This window comes from Eptatretus burgeri, chromosome 2 (genome assembly GCF_056783735.1).
Source record: "Eptatretus burgeri isolate ZD-2024b chromosome 2, Ebu_testis_v1, whole genome shotgun sequence".
Lineage (NCBI taxonomy): Eukaryota > Metazoa > Chordata > Myxini > Myxiniformes > Myxinidae > Eptatretus > Eptatretus burgeri.
Window position 1 is genome coordinate 40,524,887 of NC_140962.1, and position 27,064 is coordinate 40,551,950.

General features: G+C 44.2%; 2 long non-coding RNA genes across 2 annotated transcripts in view; one reads left to right on the forward strand and one right to left on the reverse strand.

Moving 5' to 3' along the window:
* Nucleotides 1–27,064, reverse strand: part of LOC147031875 (uncharacterized) — a 213,392-nt gene that overhangs the window by 118,880 nt on the left and 67,448 nt on the right. The gene's annotated exons all lie outside the window — the stretch shown is intronic.
* Nucleotides 1–27,064, forward strand: part of LOC147031876 (uncharacterized) — a 134,422-nt gene that overhangs the window by 88,518 nt on the left and 18,840 nt on the right. The window contains exon 3 of the long non-coding RNA XR_015054742.1: nucleotides 16,732–16,849. This is a non-coding gene — a long non-coding RNA (uncharacterized LOC147031876). The remainder of the gene's footprint in view (nucleotides 1–16,731; nucleotides 16,850–27,064) is intronic.

The following is a 27,064-nucleotide window of genomic DNA, read 5'->3' on the forward strand; positions in this document are numbered from 1 at the left end:
GGAGGGAGTTTGTGATCCGGGTTGATCATGCCTCCTTGCAATGGCTTCTTCGGTTCAAGGAGCCGGAGGGCCAAATTGCAAGGTGGCTTGAGAAACTGCAGCAGTTCAATTTTGTTGTGCAACATCGGCCCGGCAAAACACATGCCAACGCAGATGCTCTCTCTCGGCGACCTTGTTGGCAGCACCAATGCAAATTTTGTGAACGTCAAGAGAATAGGGATTTGATTGGGCAGGAACAAATTGATGCATGCCTATGTGCCGCATGAGTAACCTGTCGGACTCTGCCACAACCACCTCCTGAATTTGGTAGTGTCGATTGGAAAAAGGAACAGAAGGAGGACCCTGTTTTGGGCCACCTCTGTAATTGGCTAGAGGGTGGAAAACGGCCTGCGTGGGAAGAAATTGCTTCGCTTGGAGCGCAGGTGAAGGCGTATTGGGCACAATGGCAGATGCTCCAGCTGAAGGATGGCATTTTGTACCGGGAGTGGGAATTACCAACGAGTGGAAATGCTTCCTGGTTGTTGGTGGTACCTTCGAAATTGAGAGAACAGGTGATGGGGCTTGTACATGGAACACGAACGATGGGACACTTAGGTGTAACCAAAACACTAGCGAAATTGAGGCAGAGATTCTATTGGGTGAACTCGGGCAGCGACATCCAAAAATGGGTACGTTGGTGCGACCTCTGCCGGGGGAAGAAAACACCACCATGCGCACGTAAAGCCCCCCTCCAAATTTATAATGTAGGAGCACCACTTGAGAGGGTAGCGGTTGATGTGGTCCGGCCCCTACCCACCACCCACCGAGGCAACAAGTATATTCTGGTGGCAATGGACTACTTTACCAGATGGCCGGAGGCCTATGCATTGCCCAATCAGGAAGCACGGCTGGTTGCCCCAGCACTAGTGGAGGGGTTCTTCACCGTTTTGGAACTCCGAGGGAGCTGCACACAGACCAGGGCCGGAACTTCGAGTCCGAACTCCTACGTTCAGTGTGCGAGCTCCTCCAAATTCACAAGACTCGGAAAACTCCTCTAAGGCCACAGTCGGATGGGATGGTGGAGAGGTTTAATAAAACTCTGCTCACCCAGTTAGCTCTCTTTACCTCCCAGAATCAGCAGGACTGGGACGAACATCTCCCCTTTGTCCTGATGGCATACAGGACTGCGCAGCATGAGGCCACGCGCTGCACCCCTGCCTTGCTGATGTTTGGTCGGGAGATGCGGGTCCCTGTTGATTTGTGGCTGGGCGTGACACCTGAAACCCCAACATGGACCTCGGCGGAGGGTTATGCTTCCAAAATGCGTAAGAGCATAGAGAAAGCTCATGACTTTGCGAGGGAGCGAATAGGTTTGGCTTCCTCGCGTGCTAAATTGAGGTATGACTCTCGGACACACGCCCCCCGATTCCTCCCTGGAGACCTCATTTGGCTCTTCCGGCCACAGAGAAGGAAGGGTGGGTGCCCGAAACTCACCCCCCCCTGGAAGGGCCCCGGTGTGATACTCCGAGAGGTAACCGATGTAGTTTTTAAAATCCAGATGGGCCGCCACGCACTCCCACAGATCGTCCATTGTGACCGATTGAGCTCTTACATGGGTCGGGATATTCCGGATTGGATAGAGCGTGTGAGGGGAAGATTGGCCGCTTCTGTGCGGGAGCTTGGGTCCGGGCAGCCTCCTGCCCCATGTGCTGAAGGTGAGAGTTTGTAAGTTCTGCTGGGTTTTGGAGTGACAATAGGGACAGTGGGTAATTGGTAACAAAGCGGGCACGAGTGGCTGTCCAATGGCTGGTGTGTGGATCGGGTGAGGAAAAGTGCTGTGTGAGTTGTTTCAAGTTAAGAAGTGAAATGTATGGTGCACACGTTGATTTTTTATTGGCCATGGTGTGGTAACAGGGAAGGTCATGGTCGGTGAAGTGTTAGAAATGCAGGTGTCACATGCAAGGCCGATGGGGTGGGGGAGTCATGTGGGTTTTGTGGGTGGGGATGATGTGCTTGTCCACAGGGATTGCAGAAGCTCTCGGTGAGCGGGAATTGCGACCCCCTTCAAGGCGATTCACCCCTGGTGGCTAATGGTGACAGTGTCTGGAGGCAACTGGGAGAGGGTCTGGTTGGGCGACCAAGGCGGGTAGGACCGTGGCGACCCAGGAAGGCCAGAGAAGCCAGTGAGACCCCTTCCAGTGTGTTGTATGGGGTTAGAGCTGATGGCTACCAGGGGGGTGGGAATCAAAGGGAGCGGGGCGGAGAAACGTCTGGGTTGGACTAAAGCTTACCTGTGGGCATGGTAGCACCTGAGATGCCCCCATCATCTTGTGGTAACCCACCCCACGGCCATGACAGGATTCAGCCTGCATCATTAAAATGGGGACCATGACCTAGAAATGTGATGATGAGCATGGTGTGAGTGTTGTGGAGATGTGTGAGTCCCACTCGATCCCGCACAACTTGACATGTGCAGCAAGGGCATGATGTCCGCATAATTTTGGGGCAAGCAAATTTGAAAATTGGCTCCCCAGGTAACGCTGGGTCTATTAGCATCCACTGGGGGACGCGGTCAAGTGTAAATATTCCACGAATAGTGTCGTTAAGGCTTAGAGTAGGAATGTAAAGTATAAGTGTTGTGTTTTTGTGGAACCTTTTGTTTCCCCTCCCCAGATCACTGGAAGAGTGTTGGGCAAGAGCGATGATCCAGAGGATGGAGTGCAACTTCGCTCAGTGCTCTCATGTGATAAAATAAAATAAAATAATAAAAAAATGAATGATTGTTTAGGCGAGGATAAGGCCATAAGGGGGTAGTACATTAAGCAGGATAGGTAAGTTAGCTGCGGCTCGCTGCCCATTGCCCCTCCTATTTTATTTCGTTAGGTTAAATAGGTGTGAGTCAGTAAGTGTTAAGGCTGGTACGGTAGCGCCTGTGATATACCTTGCAGGAGCTGCGGTACCAGAGGATAGGGCAGTGTTACGTTTGGGGGGGGGGTATGCATTCAAAGGGTAATTAGGATGTTTAATTAGGTATGCCATGCTGTTCGAGTGTACCAGGATCTCGATGTAATAAGTAGCAATTCAGTGGTGATAAGTTGTCTAGTAAATGTCCATTTCTTTAAGGGGGAAATGATAATTGTCACGTAATTAGACAGGGAGACGGGTTAGGGTAAGTGTGCCTGCATAAACCCCTTTTAGTATTCCCTGGAGGCTTGCCGTGATGTCACAGGACAGTGCTGCGGATGGCTCCGCCCCGTGATCACGATTGGCGGAAGGCGACGGCGGAGGGCCAATAAAACGGCTCGATTGGAAGTGACGAGGACTCGAGGATAAAAAGGTTCTGTTCGGGGAAAAGGGTGGGAGGAAGAAGATCGATAAAGAAAAACCGTTTTGGTGGAGGCTGTTGTGCTGGGAGCGTGCTGTTTTGTTGCGCTGATTCGATCCTGGATTCATCGTGTCTCGTGGCCTTGCTGTGCCTCGTGCCTCACCTCGGTTGGCTCTGGGGTTCTGCTGGCTCGGAGTACAGGGCCGAACGGCGGGCGGACTTGCCTCCCTCTCCTGCTCGCAACTTGGCGCCAGAACTGGCTCCCTGGCGGCTGTGAGCGGACTTGGGTGGACACCAGGAGGTCGACAGCACCACGGTGTCTCCTGCACCAGACGAGCGCAACGCCAGCTCGTCCGACGCCAATCCAGGGACTGTTGCGTCCACACCACGGGCTAGCCTGACCACCAGGACCAGCTTCGTTGTGTGTGTGTGTGTGTGTGTGTGTGTGTGTGTGTGTGTGTGTGTGTGTGTGTGTGTGTGTGTGTGTGTGTGTGTGTGTGTGTGTGTGTGTACCTGGCGCCTTCGAGGGTATGAGATTTGTATATCCATTAGAATTGTTTGTGTTTTCCCCACGCCCGAACCCACACCACCATCCCGTCGAATCGCCCCGGATCCCTCCTCTTGCAGAGTCTTATTATTTGTGGTTAGAGAAATAAACACTATTAACTCAGTGAAAAGCGACTCGTGCTACCTTCCTCGTCCCGTTTGCGGTGGAGCGATTAAAACCGCCATCTTTGGGTTATAAAAAAAATAAACCGCTTCCATCGTTTCGGCTCATTCTACGTTGGCGGGACTGTTCAAGTCCCGTGGACGTCACAATATCAAGCATCCAATGAAATTGATGTTTCATTATGTCACATCAGAGTTCACTTGGGAGAAAAGATGTACAGTATATATCCATTTAATAATAAATGATCATCTTCTGACCCTGTATAACAACCAGCTGAAGAGAGTTCCTGAAGGAGCTTTTGACAAGCTGACTGAACTGAAAACATTGAGGCTCGATAATAACCAGCTGTGGAGTGTTCCTGGTGTGATCGACCAGAAAAAAAAAAAAAATCAGTGAAGTGCCACATGGAATGAATAATCCAGCTCTTATCGAGTGGGTAAAGTGATAATGATTTCATAAAGGCGATGTTTGTGGACCAACTCAAAGCTGGTGGGATGTTCTTTGACTCGTGATATTTAATTGTGTATGAGAAACATCATGATGGAGAGTTTTGTGCTGATAAGTATAGGTTATAAGGTATATTTTATGAACTGTATTGGTCAAAACTCAAATTAAGTACGACTTACTTATTCACTCCTCATTTTTGACAAACTGACAAATTTGGAAGAGTTGTGGCTGCAAAGCAACCAGCTGTGGAAGTTTTTCTGTGACACTATTATTTAACAGTGATTAAAAACATGATTACGATGACGATGACGATGACGATGACGCACGAGCAAGTACCAGCAGAAATGTTGCCTAATTCAAAATGTGACTTTAACAATATTATGCAAAGAACAGTTAAACATCATGGAATTGAAAATTGTCTGGCGATGTGCTCCCTAAAGATGTTGCTCAATTAAATCAACATCACCCAACCCAAAGTCATGAAATCACACCCCCATCCCCTCCCCCTCCCAATCCCCAGCTTTTATTTGAGTGTTTTCATCAAATTAAAAAAAATTGTCGTCTGTCTGTATATTCGCGTTTTTTGCAAAGACAGCTGGCCCGACAATCACCACATTTGGCACACAGACCAAGTCTGACCCAGGGATTGTTCAAAGGGTATTTGCATCCACCACCTCAGCCTAAAGACCCTTAAGATGCTGAAGACACTTTGGACTGCAAAAACCCCCAATACCCTTTAAGACCCCAAAGACCCTTCAGATAATATAGATCCTGGAAGGGAAGGGGTGGGGTGGGATGAGGGAGGGACCCGGTGTTGCGGGTACCTTTGCTAGTAACAAATAAGACCGATAAAGACGACAGAACACTGCAAACGTATGAAATCAGGAGATTGCAAAATCGCTATAAATTGTACTTCTCTCATAATTTTTGGCAGACAGTCCAGCAAAATAATGGATGAAGCAATGGCAATGGTTGTAACAGAAGTAAATGACATTGTCTCTTAGGTTTTGCAGGCATCCCATAATTTTTTTTAATTAATAGGATGAAATAAAAAAAATACAACCACAATACACCACAAGTTGTTGAATGCCATTTATGTTTGCGCAGACTAAGAAACACTCGTAAAACTCTCTGTCACAAAAAATATCTCTGCTGTGGATTGCAAGGCACCACAAAATGCATAATTTGCAAGGGAAAATGGCCCAGAATTTACACACTGTACAGAGACATGACAGAAGTAAATAGACACCTTAAATCTCTTCATTTCATCTGCATAATGTAGTTTTACTCGATGATTTGTACGAATATTAGACTTTTTTTTTTTGCAGAAACGAGTTCCTGGATCTTGAATGACAATTAACTATGTCTCAAACCCAGGGAGCACACAAACTTTCCGATTTCCAAAGAGGACGAAATGTTGGCAATTCGGAAGGTGGAGTCAGCTCGCATCAGATAGCTCAGAACCTTGGCATTCCGCTTTCTACGGTCAACCTGGTGATTGTGCGATTCACCAGCGAAGGCAAGGAATCCACAGCTTCCCGTTCTGGTCGATCTGGGCCCTCAGAAAGGTGTCTTCGAGCTGTCAAGCGGTCCATTGAGAAAACTCCCTGTTGCAAGGCAGCAGATGTTGCAGAGGAGGTCCAAACTAGCTCAAGAACTGCCGTGCAGTACCTTCATCAACTGGGCTACTATGGGAGAGCAGCTAGGAGAAAACCTCTTCTTAGACCACCCAACATTCAAAGGATAAAGAAGTGGGCTGACGAGATGGCCAACAGACCATTGGAATTTTGGAAAACTACATTTTTTCAGATGAGTTCCAATTTGCTCAATTTTATGACAGTGGATGTGTATGGTCTCTCGAGACTTCCCAGTCAAGAGTTTTCTTTGAACCGATGGCAGCCAACTGTCAAACACAGTGGTTTTTTAGTAATGGTGTGGGGAGCAATCTATCAGAGCTTGTGAAGTGTGTTGACATCAACTCTACGATACATATTTCTATCCTTGAGGATGGACGTCTCCCTGTCTTCTCCACTGGTTAGATGGTCAAAAACAATACTCTGTTCATGGAAGATGGAGCTCAATGGCACACTGCAAAAAAGACCAAAAGATGGCAGGACAGAAATGGGATCAAGCGACTTCCATGGCAAAGTCATTCTGTTGAGATGAATCGCATTGAATACCTCTCGACCATATTGGATCGATCAATTGAAAAAAAAGTCCAGGAAACTAACATCATGGGCAAAATTGCTGAACCTTTTTCGTGAAGCCTGGGCAGAAATCCCACAAGAGAAAATTTCAGAACTCATTAGTTCTATGCCTGAAAGAGTAAAAGCATTGAAATCTGCAAATGGCAAGTCCACCAAATACGAGTGTATGTATTAAAATGGATCGAATGCACTTCAAATGTTCAATAAATAAATTCTTTAAACATCATGGTGTCTATTTACTTCTGTCATGTCTCTGTACAAGTAAAAAAAAAATTTTTTTAATGCAAAAGATGTCGGGATGTTCCTCCAAAAAGTATGTAAACAAGGTCGGGATGGTCACAAGAATTGAGCGTGTGAAACCATCCCTACCACTTTCTTTGAATAATGGTTGTCCCCTAAACTCAACTTCTTGAATAATGGTTGTGCAAGCCTACAATTGAGGCGCCGCGAGAAGGAGTGATGCAAGGGCCACATCGGCCATTTTGGAGTTAATGGCATATTGCACTATTTTAACCCTTCCCCTATCATCCGAGCCCATCATCATCATATCATTAAAAATGTCGCTTACATCACTCCTCGCCGGGCCTCAATTGTTAAGTACAATTTTAGGCTTGTCCAAAAAAGGGGGAAAAACAAGTTTTCTTCATTAAAATGGATGCGTATGTAAGCATTCATTCATTATCCGTGTGCCAAGTTTGAACAACATCGGCAAAAGCATGTCTGAGAAATGGTTGAGTATGTGTTCAACATCAGGTTATTTTTTTTACAACTAAAATGGCTACCAGCTGGAGATCTTCGAACACATTGTGGAACCAAATGATGTGCATATGTATGTCATCATGTGTTGCCTTTGTGCAAAGTACAAATAAAATTGGTCCATACACGTCCGAGATATGGCCACGGACGCATGCACGCACAGATTGAGACAAAGTCCATAAGCCCCCCCCCCCGTTTCAAACAAAGTTCAACGTGGGCTAATAATGCAGGCAGGACAACCCTTTGTCTTCAATGTGCAGGATGGATGCAGGAATTGATGCAGTCCGCTTTGGAAACTAGGTGCAAGATGAGAGCCAGTGACGATGGTGTCCAAAGACGAAGTAACACAGTCAAGAGGAGGGTCAGCAATGAGTCGGCCTTCATCCAGGCCACGCGGTCCTCTTTGTCCTTATCCCTCATGAGGACTCCTGATCAGCACTTTTTCTTCCTCCTCAAAGTGCTTCTTTGCACGAGATGCATGTGGAGATCTCCTGTCTGAGGTCCTTCGTCCACTCTCGAAAGGCAGGGCGATACCAGCTTGGGTCTATCCCAAAACTTGTGCAGAGTGAACCACAATGACCTCTGCCTCACGAACCACTTCCTCGACCTCCTTCCACACAAGACTCTCTTCATTTTCTTCTTGTGGCTTGGAGTTCTCTTCCTCCTGGGCGGTGTCCTCCTCTGGGGTACCCGCCCACAGGGGCAGCCCCAATAAAAATAAATGTACATTGCCACTCTGGCTCCACAGCACACTGCACCACCATGGCTGGCACACACTGGCCAGAGTGATTGTAATCGGCCTAACTGCACACGTGACACATGTGCCTCTGTGATGGGAAGTCCACACCTAACCCCACATACAAAGAAGTATTTACACATACGTAATGAATCTGTCTGGCCTGTCAATAAATTACATACGCTGCTTCCTTAGCGTTACATGTTACGAAAGACTTACTCGAATAGGTCCTGATTACATGGCAATCCAACCAACTCGAAACACATGGACCATACTTCACTTACCACAGTGTAGCTATGGATCCCCCCTTCCACGTAACAATATATTTGCCCTCCTCCCCCACTATTCCCTCCCCACCCTTCTCCCTTCCCCTCCCCTGCTCCAAAATGGAGCGGGTGCTTCTCGTGAACATAATTATATTTAAAACAAAGAAGGAATCCAGCCTCTCGTGTGAAGTGTTGGGCCGACTCAGAGGGAAATACAATTTCCCGGGTAGCCTCCTGTGCTCTTTATAGTTTGAATCCTGAGAGCGAAAAGGCAGCAGCTCATATTAATTATGCTACGATTGTGTGTAAGTGTGTTTGATTTTTGTGTACAAGTATGCAGGGTGACTAGGTCTAATGAAAAAAAAAAAAAAAAAACATATGGAACACTCGTAGGCCTTTATACTCAGCCACGTAGGGCTGTTGTCGGCCTGATTGCACATTGTGCAGCCGTGGGCCCTATTGTGAATGTACATGTTGTTTTTTGTGCTTTTGTACGTCCGATTTTGAATAATGTTACGACCTGGCCCCTGGGTAAAGGGCTCGGGGTACGGCCGACAGCTCCAGAGGTCCAAATTGATGTGTACTGGAGACCAAGACGTTCCCGGTGTGTGGGTTGCGCCATATAAGCAGTCAGATGTGATCGAGCGAAGTTACCATCCAAATGTTGACGGAAATTTACACCCCCACTCTTCAACACACAGTATGCAAATGTATGCAAATCCAGCAATGCAATGCAATGCAAATTCAAAACAGTGAAATGAATGGAAATCCTTTACTTAGGATAAGGAAAACAGGGTATACCATGAAGCGACAGATAAATCATATCGACAAGAAATCCTGCTGATATGTGGTGGTAACAAGTAATAAAGGACAGACAGGTGCCAAGACAATACAGACAAGACAATTAAATGGCCCACCAATATCCCCAGCTAATCCTAAAGGGGGAAGGAAAATAACAAAGGAATATTTGTCAAGATATGAAGAAAATAATGGGTAAAGGAAAAAGGGGAGGGAGGGGGGTGTGTGTGTGTGAAGAATTCAGGCCTGTTTGAGTTGACGTTCCAGCGGCCTCGTCCCAGCCACAGGCCACCAGGATGATGCCTCACCACCACCTTTCTCTCTCTCTGGATGTGCTTCCAAACTTCACCAACAAAAACGAACCTGACCAATTCCTGCAACATCTTGAAGCCACACATCGCTTCCGGTCGACTCAGACAATACTCAGGAGGAGCAAACGCCTCTGCTCCACTCCCTCTTTACGACACGATCCACGTGCACCAGGAGGCTCTCCTCCACACCAGTCACTTCAACACAGACGGTGTCTCCAACAGGCAGCCCTCGGAGGGATCACTCAAATCCTCAAAGAGCTCTTGCAGGTCAAGTTTCTCGTCACAAGACGGGCCGCATGGCCTGTGGTCATTCATTCATTTTCTTTCTCTCTCTCCTTCTTTTCTTTCTTCCATCATGGTTCCTTGCCCGTGAAATTATCGAGAGTCCTCGGGAGAGGGAGAAAGTCAATGAGGAAGACCTTTACAACAAAAGAATAAAATAAAATTGTCAGGAAAGGAAGAAAGAAAGGAGCTATTCCGGTGCCACAGCCGAACCAACATTTCACATGATATACACCCTAAGGTCACAGCTTCTCATCATTGCAAGCCCAGTCCCACGGGGTGCACCATCATTAAACAATAAACCGCACGAGTGTAACAATATTCATATCCATAAAATTGTAGGATTTTGAATGTATGTTTTCATATTGCCAAGATCCGTATGAATAAATGTTATAAAATAAAAATGAAACGTAAATTGCTAAAGTAGAAAATGATTGTTAATGCAGTTTTAATGATTATTCCATCATCACTTTTCCCACAGACACGAAAACCCACTCACTACACATGAGCCAACACAATGCAACAAGATTGAAGGTGATAGCACCATGAAAGTTCAGTGCAGTATCCTGAACCTGCCCTTTGTTTCCTATATTAGTGGGGCAGATCACAGCAATTTTTGAGAGTAATCGTGCAAATGATGATGCAAGCATCAAATTTGGCACATTTGTTCTCCAGGGGATTCGAATCAAATCTGCCTGATTGGCCATTTTAAAAACCCAAATTTTGAAAAATTTGAAAAAAAAAAAAACTTCAAAAAAGTCAAGATCATGAATCAATGTTGGATGCTGGCCGAGATTGGTGAATGTTTCAGAAACATCATCAAAGACGTTCCAAGTTTGCCATGCAGTTTTCTTCCCTTTACCGCATGGAAGTATGGGATCCCTCTAGCTTTCTCAGGCCCGATTGCAGAAACTACCTCATGGACTGGAATCCATTGTGCATTGGCTCCTTGGCCAAAGGCAATCCACATGTTCTCAAGACCTAGTTCCTGTAAGGATGGCAGTACAGATATTGCTATGACTAGTACGTCCGTGTCATTAGCCTTAATGATAATGGACTTGCTACCATCCGTCGTTGCATCCGTGGCGTGTACAAATATTCGAGTGTCAGCTTCTTCATGACAACATGGAGACACAGCATCCAGTGACTTCCTTGTGTTGCTAATGGCATCTTCTCCTTTTGTGACAATGACTGTGCTTGTCGTCTGTGCTTCACACATCTTTTCCGCAAGGAAGTGAAATAGCTCAGTCTTGTTGCTGTCACCTCGAAGAAAGCTTCTCCAGTTGCGTGGGGTCTTACTGGTTCCTGTCACTCTTCTTCTGATTCCTTGCCCCCTTTTCGACCTTGCCTCGGACTTCAGACTTGACTTCTTGTACACATCAAACACTACGTCCACCCTCTCGTACCTGGCACCATAGGATTCCACCTTTGGGATGATGTCTTCTTTAGCATAGTCATCAAATATCTTTGAAGTGCGTGGAGGTAGGGCATTGATAAGTGCTGAGCCATCAATGATGACTACATCTCCCCTTGGTTCTCTGTCTGGGATGTTCACTTGCACTTCAAGAATTTCAGCCAGCTGTGACTTCAAATTTTTTTGAAGTTTCTTTTTTTTTTTTTTCAAATTTTTCAAAATTTGGATTTTCTAATGGCCAATCAGGCAGATTTGATCAGAAAGCCCTGCAGAACAGAAATGCCAAATTTGATGCTTGCATCATAATTTGCACGATTTTTCTACTGTCTACTACACTATATTAAAGAAACATCCAGGAGCAATAAAATAGTGCAATTCTGGGTACATTTGTTTTTCAGGATACAAAAAACAGTCAGGAGGTGCATCTGATAAATATCAGATGCACCTCCTGACTGTCATGGTGAGCATCGCTGCGGATTATGTCTCACATGGTAAAAACACATAATCCGCACAGAACAACCATCCGTCTGCCACCCAGACGATTGTTCCTGCTCATGCAAACCATTCAACCAGAAAGCACATGATGCGATTGGTGGTAAATCGAAACATGTGGAGTGTGACGAGCACTCCACTGATCCCCAATGGACAAAGTCCCACACCAAAGCGTCACCTCCAACACAGAGGCCTCCACCTGGTGACTATCAAACAGACAAAAATTATATGGTCAACATCAGTTAAACATCAAAGGGAGCCACCAATCTAGATTTCAGGCTGATTTGCTCTCATCAGGAAGGCACACCGATAATAAATATCGAACCAATGATAACCACACTCGTCATTTATACATCAGACGCACCTCCTGACTGTTATGGTTTATGACTGCCAGGAGGTGTGTTTGACGAATGACTACATGTATGTATATATATATATATATATACTATCCGATATGCAAGGCAAGAGAAAAAGGATCTTTATGTTATATGGCTGGACCTGGCAAATGCATATGGCTCAGTGCAGCATCACCTGATTGCCAAAGCATAAGATTTTTTCTGGGTCCCCAACAAGGTGAGGGAGGTGAGTGTCCAATATTACAATTGTTTTTTAACGCGTTTTTCTTCACCAAAGTACACAACCAAGTGGCAGGAACTTGAAGTAGGCATACCAATGGGGTGTGTGATTTCACCGTTGCTGTTTATTATGGCTAGGGAAGTAATTATTTGTGGGACAAAAGGAGCATCAACTGGTGTAGTTAGAGGTGGGCAAAAACCACAGCCACCAATCAGGGCCTTAAGGACGACATCACCATTCTGTCTCCTGAGTTGGAAGCAGCTAAAATGTTGTTGAAGCAATTTGAGGAGCTCATTAAATGGAGCCGGATGGAATTTAAGCCAAATAAGAGCAGGAGGCTTTCCATGAAGAAAGGTAAAGTGAAAGAGGTTCATTTTGTGGTGGCTGGGGATAGAATCCCGCCATTGAATGAACAGCCAGTTAAGAGTCTTGACAGATGGTATGCACAACCGTTAACAGATAGGCATCGAGGAATGCAGCCTGCAGAAGCAACTTGTGCAAGGTCTGTGTACAATTGATGGTTGTGGTTTGCCAGGGAGGTACAAGATATGGTGCTCCCAATTTGGGTTGTTGCCTCGTGTCTTATGGCCTCTCCAAATATATGAGATTGCTCTCACAAGAGTGGAGAGGATGGAGAAGTTGGTAAATTCATACATGCAGAAATGGTTGGGTTTGCCAAAAATGTTAGCTAGTTTGGTGTTATACAGCAGAAGTTCAAAGATAAAGCTGCCATTTAAGTCACTAGCTAAAGAATATAACATTGGGAAAGCCAGATTCCAAATGATGCTTCGAGATTTAAAAGACCCCGTGATCAGTGAACTGGGGCCAAAGATAAGAACGGGAACTAAGTGGGATGTTCAGAGGATGGTTGAAGATGCGGAGAGTAGGTTGCAAATGAAGGAAATCATTGGGGCAGTGCAGAGAGATAGGAAAGGATTTGGTTGGAAAGAACAGAAACGGTGGCCACAAGTGAGTGTAAGGTGGGAGACGAGAGATGGTTATCGAAGAGATTAAATGTATGGAAGAGGAGAGAAGAACGATTCAAGCGATAAGTCAACATCAGCAAGGAGCATGGACAGCATGGGAGATGGTTGTGCAGAAGAAGGTTAGCTGGGCATCGCTGTGGAGGATGGAGAGACAGTGACTAATCTTTGCATTTAAATCAATGTGTGACCAAATGCCAACTGCGGTGAATCTGGCAAAATGGAAATTGGCTGAGTCAGTAGAATGTACCAAGTCTGGTGGAAGAGAGACATGAGAGTATGTACTGTCTGGTTGGCCGAAATCTCTAGCCAGCTATACTTGGCGACATAACCAGGTTTTGCGAATGATTGTCGAGGTTACGAAAAGGCAATGTGATGAGGCAAACAAATCAGACATAAAAGGGAAGACCATTATCATGTTCATAAAGGAGGGTGAGAAAGTAATGTGAAGCAACATCAAGGGGGCAGCATGCATTTTGAAGCCAGGTGTGGGCTGGCAGGTTGATGCAGATTTGGACAGAGCGTTGAGGTTCCCATCTCATATTGCAGTCATTCAACAAAGACCTGATTTAATTATTTGGTCTGATGTGGTAAAAAGGGTTATCATCGTTGAGCTGACAGTACCATGGGAAGGAAATATGGAATGGGCATAGGAAAGAAGGTTGTGTCGGTATGAAGAAGTAAGAGAAGTGTGTGGACCATGGGTGGATGTGTGATATGCTACCAGTGGAAGTGGGTTGTCGGGGTTTTGTGGCAAAGTCTCTGCTGAAGTACCTCAAGATGATTGGAGCGTCATCTGAGCAAGTCAAGAATACTGTGACGCAATTACATGAGGCAGCAGAGATAGCCTCACTGTGGATTTGGAGGCAGAGGGGAGTGCAGAGATTCCATTCACATGTAAAGGCAGGTCTGTGGGGATCGATATCTGGTCAATGATATCTGGTGGTGAGCATGTGGGCTGATGTCGCTTGGTGGCGCGGGTGCTGCACTGCTGGGGCCGCTCATGAGGAGCTGTACTGGAGTAGGCCCCGAAACAGTGATGATACATGGGTTCCAGCTGAGGAGAGCAACATCGAGCAGTGTCCTGACTCTGTCCTGTTATATATATATATATATATATATATATATATATATATATATATATATATATATATATATATATATATATATATATATATATATATATATATATACATATATATACATATATATATATATACATATATATATATACATATATATATATACATATATATATATATATACATATATATATACATATATATATATATATACATATATATATATACATATATATATACATATACACATATATATACATATATATATACATATATATATACATATATATACATATATATATATATACACATATATATACATATATATACATATATATATATATACATATATACATAATCCAGATGTCAATACAAGTTTACATGATTACCTTCGCAAACTTTGTTGCGAAGGTTGTGTTTTGATCGCTGTGTATTTATTTATTTATTTGTGAATATGTGTGTTTGTTTGTTTGTTTGTTATTCGCATAACTCCAAAAGTATTGAAATGAATCACAGCAAATTTGGTGGGATGATTGGTTATTATCCGAGGACCATTTGATTAGATTTTGGGAGCGATCGGGTCAAAGGTCAAAATCGTCTTTTTACCATAGCGCAGTCAATTTGTATCCAATTTGCATGCAACTAATGCCAAAATGTTCAGAATTCAATGCCCCATCTTGTGATATGTGACATGACACAGTGACGGAATAACCCTTATTAGCGGTTGGGAGTCAAAGGTCAAGGGGGGGGAGGGTCACGACATTGCAAAATGTGCGATTTTAGTCATAACACGGTCAATTCTTAGCCGATTTGCATGAAACCAACACCAAAATGTTGACTGATCTGTTCCCCACACTCTAATACCAATTACAAAATTAAGAGTACAAAGGTCAAGGTCAAGGTCATGAAAAGGACAAAATCGTCATTTTGCCATAGTGCGGTCGATTTTTATCCAATTTGCATGCAACCAATGCCAAAATGTTGTGAATTCAATGCCCAATCTTGTGATATACGATATGACACAATGACGTCTAACCTTTGTTAGCGGTTTGGGTCAAAGGTCAGGGGGGTCAACGACCTTTATTATAATAACGTGGTCAATTCTCATACAATTTGCATGTAAGTAGATTCAAAATGTTTAGAATTCAATTCCCTATCCTGTGATGTGTAATATTTGATTTCTTATAATGTGACCAGTAGTCATCAGATCGACTTGACACCGACACCCAAAAAGGTCAGGGAGTTCATACAGAAATTGTACAATGTACGTGAATCAGTGTCAAACAGCAGGAAATTTAATGTTTTTAAGCCATCATAACACATATGAGATGGCAGATGTGGTATGGGATTAAATACCCTCACAATCAACGGTTTCTGGGGGGGGGGGGTGGGGGGGCAAAATGTAGCGTTGGCGAAGGTATGCGCTCTACTGAGCGCCTGTTCTAGTTTACAAAGATATTGGTTGAGCAGTTACAGATTTTAATCTCAGTTCAATCATCTCATAAGCCAAGGGTTGAGATGGGAATGCTAACAAGGCCATTCTTTTTCACTTATAATATAAATTTAATTTAGTTTTAACAACTATTTGCAATTACAATAATTCAATTTCAACAATAATTTATAACATTAATTATTCTAATTTATTGTGACCAAAAATACTTTACGAATCCTGTGTCTGTGATAGCACTATTTTATGGTAATAATCTGAAATCACTTATTGTTACAAAGTATGTTTGTAATTTTAAAACAGCAAATATTTAAAGTTATTCCTGATTGGATATATATATATTTTTAAATAATTATTTTTGAATTTAATGGTATTATATAAAGACTAACAATAATTGTTTGAAAAGTTTGTCAAACACACCTTATCGCAACAAATTCAGCTTGTTGTCACTCAGTTGTAAAATACTGAGTTTGGTGAGTTTATCAAATATCCCTTGTGGGAGAGACTCGAGCTGGTTTTGACGCAGGTATAGTTTTCTTCTTTTTAAAAAGTACTATTAGTTAAGAAAGTCTATATTATATTATTCTACAATACAGTCTTAACATATTACAACCTCCTATTAGCTATAAATATTAGCTTCTATTAAGGGAAAATAAATTTTATGTATTTTGTAGCAAAACCAATAATGAAATACTCTTTACATTTTGTGATCTCAATCGAATATGTATTTTAACAAAAATGATCCATTATCTCAATGAGAACTATTTGTATCAGATTTTTAAAATGTTTCCATTCCTTAAATTCGTTAGGTTCATATTGATTACCTCCACCAACGAAGGTGAAGGAGGTTATGTTTTTACCTCTTTATGTCTGTCTGTTTGTTTGTTACTTGCAGAATCGAAGATTTTTCAAGTATATTGGTCAGTCGATTCTGTTATTCTGTCTGTCTGTCGCCTACAGGTCACAATTTTACACTGATCTTCATGAAACTTAAGCACATGGTAGAGTTTATCACAAGGAAGAAGTCCATGGCTTTTGAGGTCAAAAGGTCAACACAGGCCAAAGGTCAACAACTTAGGTGAGATTTCTAAAATCCTCAATTTCCATCAGATCGATTTGAAACTTGAAGAGGATTTATATTTCAGGTCACTGAATTCAAACAGCAAATTATTTTTCAGATTAACATCGACCAAAAGGTCAACATAGGACCAACCAAGGTCAACTAAGGTGCAGTCTCTAAAATCCTCAATTTTCGTCTGATTGACTTGAAATTTTAAAAGGATTGATATTTCAGGTCAATGAATTCAACGAGGCAATTATTTTTGAGATCAACATAGACCAAAAGGTGAACATAGGACAAAGGTCAACAATTTAGGTGAGATTTCTGAAATCCTCAATTTTCATCTGATTGACTTGAAATTTGAAGAGGATATATATTTTCAGGTTACTGAATTCAACCAGCAAATTATTTTTGAGGTCAACATCGACCAAAAGGTCAACAACTAAGGTGGTGTTGCTAAAATCTTCAATTTTCATGCCATTAACTTGAAATTTGAAGAGAATTTGCACATCAAGTCACTGAAGTCAACCACCAATTATTTTTGAGGTCAACATAGGCCAACTTTCTAAAATTGTCAATTTTCATCCGATTCACTTGAATTTGAAGAGGAGATGCATGTTTGGTCATTTAATTCATTAGCAATTATTTTTGAGGTCAAATTTGTTTAATGGATTTTGCAAGTGTCATGCTCTGCACAGCATCTTCTTCTTGTTTGTCTGTTTGTTTGTGTGCAGGATATCTCAAAAATATTGTGGAAGGATCCGCATTTAATTTTGTGGACAGGTTGGTTGTTTGACAAGGACGAACTGATTAGATTTTGGTGAAGATCCGAATACATATCCAGATGTGATAATTTTTTAAAAGTGATTTTGGTGAATAATTTTTTAAGTGATTCTTCATCATTGAGTGATCAGGCCAAAAATAATACAGTGCAGGATATCTCAAAAAGTTGTGGACAGATTCAGATGAAACTTGGTGAACACATTGGTTGTGTGACAAGGAAGAATTGATTCGATTTTGGTGAAGATCCAAATCCGGATCTGGATACGAGAATTATTTAATTTTAAAGTGATTCTTCACGATTGAGAGATAGGGCCAAAAACGATATTGCACTGTATGCACTACCGGATTTAAGGGTGGCCAGGTGGGGCCATGGCCCTGGGGCCCCCCACATTTAGGGGCCCCCCACAATTTCGATGACATTTTGAAAATCCCTTGAAAATGTGCTTCTAAAGTTTTGTCGGTGAATGAAGATTGTAAACTCTTTGTAAGGATATCTTTTCAAAATTGTCCGTCATTGTGAGGGTCCTTTTCAAGGCGTTTCTTCCACGGTCCACAGAACGGATCCAACGTGGTCAAAAATTCCCGGGGCAAGCCTCGGGCATTGGGGGCCCGCATTCGGATCTTTCTTTGGATCGATCATCGATGCTTCGGATGGTTGAGCGTGACCAACTAACTACGGCACTGCCTGCCAGAGCCCAGCAAGCAGAGACGGAATACAGAGGTCCAGCCAGAGGAGAGGTGAAAAGGTGAAAGTCGATGTGGTAAAACTAGGCCAGGCCAGCACAACACACGGCCGGCAGGGGTAGTATTGTCCACACTGAAACTGCGGCTGGCAGGGAAGGCTGTCAGTACCCTGCTTACTGGCACACACAGCACAGTAACACAGTGTGACTTTCTATGTTCCAGGTGTGTGAAACATACTTGTTGTTCGTGATTCTGGTACGTCCCACGTGCACTCTGACGATATCTCAGTTACTTGGTACCTACCAGCTGCAGAAACCACAATGAGCGGCTTCGGTGATGATAGGCACAAATCCAGGGCTCCACGGAAATATGACAGTGATGCTCAAAAGCGGAAATGTTCCAAGGAAAAAGATGAAAGACACAAGGCCGTCGTCGACAAGACCAAGAACATCTCAGAGTTTTTCACTCCTGCACAAACAGGTGATTCGTCCATGACAGAGGCTGGTACACCAACAGAGACAGAACAAGCGGATTTGGCAACGCAACCCCAACGTCAAGATTTGCCCAACATCTCGGAAGGTTCCACCGATGAAGAACATGCATCAGATGAAGAAGCGCGAGATATACTGACTGATTGTGGACCTGGTTTTGCCAATTGCATTGGATGTTGGCCTCCTGAGCGACCGTCGTCAGAGATGATCGGCTACTGGGCATCACGAGATTTGGAGCCCCTGCAGAATTCGACTGGTCCCTTTGATTCATCCATACAGTGCGTTGAAGGTAGGAAACGCTGCTGCTCCAAGAATATTTTTTTTACCACAGACTACAAAACGGAGAGTCCATGAAAAGGTCCTGGCTTTGCTTCTTCACATCAAATGGAAAACTGTACTGCATCGCTTGCAAGCTCTTTGGAGGCGCTATTGCCCTGGGCGGGGAAGGATTCGATGACTGGAAGCATGCCAGTCGTTCTATCGAGGTGCATGAGCGTTCGCAAGTACATTGTGCGAATATCATCTGCTTGTCAGACAGAGCAACATCCGCAGGTCGTGTGGACACTGAACTCGTCAAACAGGTGAGTGAGATTTTGTCCTATTGGAGGGAGGTGCTGAAACGAAGTGTGAGCGTGATATAATTTCTCGCTGAGCGTGGTCGAGCGTTCCGTGGATCGGATGAAATTGTTGGGTCACGGACGAATGATAACTACCTTGGTTTAATGGGATTACTTGCAGAATACGATCCATTTTTGGCGCAGCACATTCAGAAATATGCCAACCAAGGAAGTGGCCACACAAACTACTTATCATCTACGACATATGAAGAGTTAGTCTTCATCATCGGAAAATCTGTTCTGGATAACATCGTCGCTCGTGTGAAAGAGGCAAAATACTTCTCTGTGTCAGTCAATTCTACTCCTGACATAAGCCACATTGACCAGCTCACAGTTATTCTACAATAAATCGAGAACGAGGCTCCAATGGAGCGTTTCATGACCTTTCTGAGCAACACAGAACACACTGGACTCCAGAAAGCGACAGCATTACTGGATTTTTTGAAAGCCACTGGATTGGACATCACTAACTGCCGAGGACAATCTTACGATAACGCATCTAATATGAGTGGCCGATACAATGGAATGCAGGGAATGATCCAACAGGAGAAGCCTCTCGCAATATTTGTGCCATGCATGACGCACTCACTGAACTTAGTCGGTCAGTCGGCCGTGGGATGCTGTAGACCTACAGCAGCATTCTTTGAATTAGTGGAACAAATGTATGTATTTTTTACAGCTTCCATGTCGTGCTGCGCCAGATTATTTGACGCCCTGAAAGCCAAAGGTCTGCAAGTACCAAAGCGCCTCAGCGACACTCGCTGGTCAGCTCATTCTGATGCAACCCGAGCTCTTGTATACGGTTACAGCGAAATCATGGATGTCCTCGATGAAATCGCAAACGATGAACAACTGAATAGTGAAACAAGAAACACAGCGGAGACACTTCACCAAATGATGTGCATGCTTAAGATAGGGTTCTATGCTGGTTTCTGGTCGACTGTCCTCGGTAGATTTGATCGTATGAGTAAAACCATTCAGTCGCAAGCAACCGATCTCAACTCAGCCGTGCAGCTCCTCAAGTCACTGGCGAGCTTTGTGCAGTCATTATGCGATCAGTTTGACACATTCGTTGTTGACGAAGTGGAGCGCTCAGGTACGGAGGAATTCACTCGCGGATCGCGTAGACGAAAGCGTAATGTCCGCCTCGCTCCCTTGGACAACGGACACACTTCAGAAGTAGAACTAGGCACTAAGGAGTCCTTTCACATCAGTGGATACGTTGCAGTGATCGACATATTGCTGTCACAGTTGGAAAAGCGCACAAACATTTACAGCGAGATGAGCGACAGATTTGGATTCCTGCGTGCTCTTGTTCAACTCGAAGTGGAGCAGATTCGAGAGTCATGCTCGAAGCTCATCGAGCTTATCGGGAAGATCTATCACCTGACCTCACAGAAGAAATGATTCAGTTTCAAGCCATGATGAAGGAGTCAGAGCCAGACTCGGGTCGTACTGAACTCGAGATGTACAGTTTTCTCATCGAGCGAAAACTCACCGATACTTTCCCAAACGTGGAAGTGCTGCTTCGGATTTACCTCTCACTGATGGTGTCAAACTGCTCTGGGGAGCGCTCGTTTAAAAAACTCAAGCTTATCAAGAACCATCTTCACTCCACGATGGGGCAGCAGAGACTGGTCAATCTGACCATCATTTCAACCAAATCCGATGTGCTCAATTCCATGCAGGTTGACAGTATCATATCCGAGTTAGCTGCCGCGAAGTCGCGCAGGAAGTTTATCCATTGATTCAGGCACCGTTTGTATGATCATTGATGTGGATGACACTGCCATATATATTTGCAGTCACTGGAAGTCGGCTATTAATCACCATTTCGGATTTCTCTTGCCCAGAGGGTTTTTAGAAGTTAGAAGATTTTTAGTCGAAGCTCGTAGCATGATTAATGGCAGTGCGTCGTTTGTCATTTTCTTATATTAGTTCCTCTCTATCTCTTACTCTTGCAGCAACAGCATTTTTGTGATTTGATTTTAGAATGAGCTCAGAGATAAGTCATCAGCTCATAGATAAGTCACCAGCCATATCAATAACAATCCGTCCAACTTGTCATATTGTCAGATTTAATTGTAATTTGTGAACATATATGCCAAATCATTCCTGATCAGGATCTGCCAAATCTATAGATATAAGTTCAGTTGTTTATGAAAAAGCAGTTATGATTTAAGTTGTTGAATAATCTCCAAATTTGGGGGGCCCCCAACAATCATTGTGCCAACGGCCCCCACATGGTAAATCCGGCCGTGACTGTATGGCATATTTCAAAAATGTATTGGGCCCGATATGTTCTTTTGGATCAGGCATTATGTGGAGGAGGTCTGCGCTCTACCGAGGTCCCTTCTCGTTATTGTTTTCATCACTTCGTTATTTTATTAACAGTGATACAGTGAATTTTTCTTCCAACAGAATAGTTTAATCTCGAGTGCTGGGGAAATTTTCAACATGCATTTAAGTCAATATGTAACCGCTGGTACTCACCCACAGCACCTGAATCATTAATTATTGACAGAACATGAACAGGGCACATCCAAAATGGAAGTATATAGCTCAAGCATTTGGATATATGCCTGGTGTTGGCTTAATGGTTAGGGTGGCGGGCTTTGGGTCCTCGGGTCCTGAGGTCAAATCCCGCTCAGCTGTTGAATTTCTACCAGATGGGGTTAACTCAACCTGTCATCCTTCCGAGGTCGGCAAAATGAGTGCCAGCATGCTGGTGTACTGTGTCGGAGTGGCGACCCGTCCAGGATTGTGCCCAACAGCCAAGGAGACTGCTTAAGCAGCACCAATGCTCTGCACAGAGTATGGTCCCAATATCAATATCAATCAATCAATCAATCAATCAATCAATCAATCAATCAATCAATCAATCAATCAATCAATCTCTCTCTCTCTCTCTCTCTCTCTCTCTCTCTCTCTCTCTCTCTCTCTCTCTCTCTCTCTCTCTCTCTCTCTCTCTCTCTCTCTCTCTCTCTCTCTCTCTCTCTCTCTCTCTCTCTCTCTCTCTCTCTCTCTCTCTCTCTCTGATTGGTGTTCTTGTAGGTTTAATTGTGGTTTGTTATATGCTCAGAGTAAAATGTCATATGCTTTCACAGCCAATAATGGATCCAGGAAAACAAGATGTAAACAAGAAAAAGAGCACTCAGAGATTGCAGATATTCACCAGGACTTGTTTTTTCTGGTGTTTGTGTTGTTTTGTGTTGCATTTGTGTGCTGGTGTGTTACATAATTAACAAGTGAAATCCTTCAATACAGCGCGTGTGGTGAAGCAAATGAGTACACGAATGTTAAAATATGCAATTTATGCTTTTTTCAGTTGAAAAACAATTAAAAAGCGTACTTAAAATTTGAAATGTAAAAATCTTGTTATTATTGTGATAAGCACCTTTATATATATAACAGAATGAATGAAATCGTTCGATACAGCGTGGCAGGAGGCCGCAAAAGAATGATAGCATAAGAAGAACTTAGTTTTCAGCATTCGGCGATCGGCGCGAAATGCGATGGTGGGCGGAAATGACGTCTTTCGGCGCGAAATGCGATGGTGGGCGGAAATGACGTCTTTTGTTCGTTCGTACATGAGAGGGGCGCGTTTCTTGGTTTTTTTCCCATCAAGCAATAAATTAAATGTTTTCTCATATACAACACATTAGTTTCACAAATTTCCATTGAAATACTCGGGTATTTCCGTCAATTCTCACTATTTCCATCTAGATTACGCACTGCATCTACCGGACGGCCGTCATTGGCTGTCTTGAGGCACGTGGGGGGGGGGGGGGGGACACCAGAGACGTGGTAGACACCGGGGACATTTCAAACTCGGTGCAATTGTATACAGCGCACGCGCTGTAATAATAGACATAACTAGATCCACCACTATATAATTGCTAGCAGTGATGACCAGGAACCAAGACATCCCACTGTGATGCAACCCTGCCTTGAATGGACACCCATGACATTTGTTATTCAATTTAATTTAGAATGGTATTAAAATTAATTCAATTGAAATCAAATGGAGGACCAAGTAGGGACAATACTGCATTGGAGTCATCAGAAGGAACCCAAACGAGAAAAAAGCAAAGATGAAGTCATCAGGAGGAACCTGGATAGGATTCGGCTTTCAGCTGCTCCGCCTCTCCCTCAAACCAATCCAGGCACAGTGAGCCTTATTCAAAAAATAAAAATAAAAAAACGAACCCAGATCAAAAAAAATATCTATTCTGGCTGCCAAATCATGTGTCAGATCAGGTTGAAATTTAAAACATATTGTTGCGAATTCGCACCCGCCGGCGTGCGGACGGCCACGTAACTCGGATTGCGGCACGTCGCCCACCGGACGGAAAATTCAGTCGTGACCCTCCGGGAACTATAGCCCGGAGCCAGTCACGGGTGGGCCTTTCGGCCTCACCACAATCGTGCCAATCGGCCACCCGCGTAAGATAGGGTTGTTCGCCAAACTCGACTTACCTAAGTACCCACGCGGATGGTAAACCAGGCGATCGTACTTCGCCGCAGGTCGACTCCGGACACGAGCCGCTTTGGCGGCCCGTTCTGTAATATCGGGATAACTGAGCGGTGTTATCGTCGACCTCGACGGTTCAGATTATTTACCGGGCGTTTTGCACCCACTACGAACCCTTTACGTGAATCAGGATGGCGATTCAATTTGGAAAAGACGAAGCGAAACGGGAAAACAGTTCACACAATGCACATTTATTTCCCGGTACACGGAAAGCACGTATATACAGCCATACGGTCAAAATGCACATAAAGAAACCAAAACAATAAAAGCAACAACGACGCAGAGTTAATACCGACTACACGCACACACGGCAACAGCTTTACTTATACAGCTTTACTTCACAGACGGCACCAACACACATTTCCACAAAAGCAAAGGAAAGAAGCCACCCTCATAGACAAGGAGGCAGACAGGCCTGTAGGCCAAATGTGCGCGGGACCTAGAGGAGCGGCCAGGTCCGCGAGACCGGGGGGGTCCTACCCGCGTCCTCGTGACGCGTTGGCGGGCGAGCCGCAAATGTGGCCACGCAGCTGTGCCCCGACTCCGTGCTCCTTGGCGGGTTTCGTTGGCACGATGTTTGGGGTGGGGTGGGAACGGGGCCCCCTTTTGCACTCTCCGCGCGGGGGAAAGGGGGAATTGTTGATGCCCTGGGGGAGGAGAGTGGCTGGCTGGCTTGGGTCCTGCGACGAGACGAACGATCCCCCACACCGTAACCGTCGCCGACCGCCGTCCTTCTCGCCTCGGACCTGAGCTCGCTTGCTTCTTCCCACAACTCTTCTCAGTTCTGCACTCTCCTCACCCGACCGACTCGATTCTCCCACTCTTTTTGCCTTGCGCTCACCTTTTTATAGGCGGGCAGGAGAAGCCAGTATGCAAATATTCGGATCAGAATGACCTCGGGAGCGGAGCCACGCTCGCCCATTGGTCGGAGGAAACGGGGGCGTGAACATCCGCTGATCCTAGAATTTGCATATATCGACTTCACACACACGCGCCTGGAGGCGGGGCCAAGCCGCCCTGCGCTTGCTAATTGGACGGAGGAAAAGTGGGCGTGTCGCGTTCTTGATCTGAATTTTCCCTTGGAAAGGCCGCTATTCGCATTCGCGGCTCGGTGCGTTCGGCACCAATCGCCGAACGGCCCGAGACAGCCCGACGTTCAGTGTTCACAGGTGGTACGGGAATGGCCGTAGAAGGAGAGATGTGAAGGTGGTGGAGGGTTTTCGGTGGTGGTTTGATGGTTATGGTGCCGTTTGGGAATGGCGGTGATGCGATGATGTGGGAGCGTAGATGGTGGCCGTGGCGTGGTTGTTGTGTGATGGCAGTTGAGATGTGGTTGGTTCAAAATAAAGATAGAACAGAAAAAATGGCTAACTCAAAGCGTCGCAGCCCGGATGAATCACATAAATTCCCTCCATACAATGGGTTTGGGCTAACTACTCATGTACCTATGAAGATATCTCACCTACGGGTCCTGAATGGTGGTTTGCGAATTTCCACAGCCGTAACAATATATTTTCCATCACTATTAAGTCATAATTGTGAAGTTTCATGTTAATTGATGAAGCGGTTCCAAAGATTTTTTTGTTGTTGTTCAATCCAATCTGGCTGCCAGACCATGTGACCTATCAATAATTTGTGAACACCTTGGTATCCCCAAAGATTGGGGAACATGTGTGTGAAGTTTAGTAACGGACCCAAATGCAATGCCCTCTCCTCTGGCGAGGGTAATTAGAACAGCACTCAGGAGAGAACAATTTACTTTTTCTCTACCACTGATAGCCTGGACAGATACCAAAAATAATTGGTCATTGAATCCAGTGCCTGGACATGCAAATTCTGTTCAAATTTCGAGTCAATCGGATGAAAATTGAGGATTTTAGAAATCTCACCTAAGTTGTAGACCTTTGGCTTATATTGACGTTATGACCCCAAAAACAATAGGCTTCGTCCTTATGATAAACTCTACAATGTGGTGCTGTTTCGTGTAGATCGGTTTAAAATCATGATCTGCAGTGATAAAAGCGTGATTGACATACAGATGGACAGAAAAACACACAAGACCAACAAATATACTTGGGAAAAAAATCTTCAATTTTTGGAAGTAACAAACAAACGGACAGACAGGCGTGAAAACATAACCTCCCCTCACCTTTGGCGGCAGAGGTACTTATTCAGAAATTATTGCATCGGTTACCTCATGATGCATTTTTCAAAGAAGAATCCATTCATGCATTTGGGACCACTGAGCGTTGGTGCTACCTAAGCAGTCTCCTGGGCAATTGGGAACAACTCTGGACCGGTCACTACTCCAACACAGGATACTTAAATGGCTCGATCAACGTAGCAAGCTGGTACTCATTATTATGCCAACAGGCTGAGTCAACCCCACCTGGAATTAATTCAACAGCTAAGCAAGATTTGAACTCAGGACCCAAGGATCCCAAACCCACCACCCTGACCATTAAGCCAACACCAAATATAAGAATATCTTCTTCTTCTTTCAGCTGCTCCCGTTCGGGGTCGCCACAGCAGATCATCCGTCTGATCCGCATCGTGATTTGGCACACGTTTTACGCCAGATGCCCTTCCTGACGCAACCCTGGTCGCCTCTTACAACACAGGGATATGGTAAACCTATTTTAACCGGGGTATACACCGGCCCAGTACACTGGTACTCATTTCACCGACCTCGGAAGGATGACAGGCTGAGTCAACCCCCTGGTGTATTAATTCAGTGGCCCAACGGGGCTTGAACTCAGGTCCTTTTGGATCCCAAGCCGCTGCCCAAACCACTGCGCCAACACCAGGCTCTAAACATAAGAATATATAGTTTTAAATTGTATTATATTTCTATTACAGCTTGATATTTATGATATGTTTCGTTTATTTTAATGCTGCTCTTACATTTGCCTGATGTTTGTTCATCATTGTTTGTTTTTTTAATCACAAATTAATATTTACAATGAAAAAAACGAATTGATACAAGTATTTCGCGTTTTGATATATTGTTGATGCAGCACCAAATTTAACTTCATTTATGAATCAAAACAATATGGAAATTTTCATTTTTCCTCTGTGCACATTATCAAACAAAGCAAATTGTAAAAATTTTTTTTTTTTTTAA